This window comes from Fukomys damarensis, unplaced genomic scaffold, assembly GCF_012274545.1.
Source record: "Fukomys damarensis isolate Sample0158 unplaced genomic scaffold, DMR_v1.0_HiC HiC_scaffold_23, whole genome shotgun sequence".
NCBI classification, from domain to species: Eukaryota; Metazoa; Chordata; class Mammalia; order Rodentia; family Bathyergidae; genus Fukomys; species Fukomys damarensis.
The window spans coordinates 60,162,437-60,164,128 of record NW_022900935.1 but is presented as its reverse complement, the minus strand read 5'-3'; the positions used below and the strand labels follow the sequence as shown (position 1 = coordinate 60,164,128).

General features: G+C 46.7%; 1 long non-coding RNA gene across 1 annotated transcript in view; it reads right to left on the bottom strand.

Moving 5' to 3' along the window:
• The window catches only part of LOC109117861, a 4,511-nt gene extending 2,858 nt beyond the window's left edge, over window positions 1-1,653 (bottom strand). Inside the window, exon 1 of the long non-coding RNA XR_002025171.2 lies at window positions 1,464-1,653. This is a non-coding gene — a long non-coding RNA (uncharacterized LOC109117861). The remainder of the gene's footprint in view (window positions 1-1,463) is intronic.
• Window positions 1,654-1,692: the final 39 nt, after the last annotated feature.

Below are 1,692 nucleotides of genomic sequence, written 5' to 3'. Positions count from 1 at the left end.
AAAAAAAAAAGAAAGAAAGAAAAGAAAACACATTACAACTGTGGCTGGAGATGCATTTGCTGGAGATGAGGCCTCAAGATGAAGGCAAAATGCCCAGGCCTGCATACTTCCCCAAGGACAAGATAAGCAGTCACACCTGGCTTAACAAAGTCTAGGTAGACATCAGTCACCCTGGTGGGAGACCAAGACCTCTGGACCCATTGTTTCCTAGAAAAAGTCTTTGTTCTTTCTATGCACACCTATTACGTGATTTGTTCCCCCACTGGATCACTATTACTTACGATTTGTTCCCCCACTGGATCACTATTACTTACGTGACTATTCTTGTAACCTTACTGATTGACCATAGCTTTAACCCATGTTGCACCAGTAGTTGTGCTCTATAAAACTTCCTCTGAAAAGTGGGATTCTCAGGTGCCCATTCGGGCACTCAAGAGCTATCCTCTTAATAAATATTTCCTACTCTTAACCTTTGTTGAGCCGAGGATTTAACTCAGTGGTTCTTCCACCTGCCTTGCAAGCACAAGGTCCTGAATTTGATCCCTAATAAAAAACAACAACGACAACAACAAAAAACCCCGTTGTTCCTAGAATTCATTCTTTGACTTTAGAAAACACAAACTCGGTGTATTATACATCTTACAGGTTGGGAATTATATCATATTATTTAGAGATCCTGTTTCATCTTCTACATTATCCCTGTATTAATTTAGTCTTTATCCTGAGGCCTGGTCTCCAACAGATGCGTCTCTCACCACTGTTGTAATGTGTTTTTATCTTTTGCGCTATCTAGGGCCCATGCCTATCTGACTGCCTAGAATATTTTCACATTACTTAGTTGTCTATAATTTTTGCACCCTAATGTAGAAATAGATGGTCAAAAGGTTAAAAAAAAATACAAACTTCTGCATATGGCACGGCAGTCATGGTGGTTTGCTTATGATTAGATTCGACCCCACAAGTGGGTCTTTGAGAGAAGAGAGGATCTGGAATAGCTGATGGGATCCTTCAAGTAACTGAGGGAAGACTGTGACACCTTCAGGTAATCTTGCTTTACATGCTGATACAAGGCGGCGGTGCGCGGAAAGAAAGCATTAACAATCGGGCTCAGCAGTACTTCAAGTTTAGGGCATTCCCAATTTGCAGGCAACAAACTGGAAATAACCCCGCCCTCCACTTTTCAAATAAAATCCCAGATGGGCGCGTGCGCCTCGGAAGGCGCCGGGGCAGTGTCATCATAGAGATGCGAAGCTAGATCGTCTACTTCCACAGAGGTAGGACATTTTGGGTCCTGGCAGAGAAGTTGAAAGCAGCTGAGAGCACTGTCAAGCTGGGATGCACTGGTCACAGCACAAGAGCAAAAGAGCCCCGCTAGGATCGACAGAAGCAAATGACGGAGAGAAATCGCGCTGCGTCCGTAGAAAGAACAACATCTGAAATGTTGCACACCTCCCTGCCCTCACCTGAGATGGCGGCTTTTCGGGCGCTCTAGCCGCCTTCCCTCGGACGCCAGGAGGGGGCGCGGCCTCGAGTCAGTGCGCCTCAGAGGTGGCTGAGGAGTGGGTGTCTGTGGGTTGCGCCTGGGCTCTTCGTGGTTCTGGGACGCTCAGGGCTGGACTCTCGCGCCCCTTGTCTCCTTGCGTGTGATTCTCAGCGTCTCTCATAATCCAGCGCCTGGCCTCGCGGTCACCT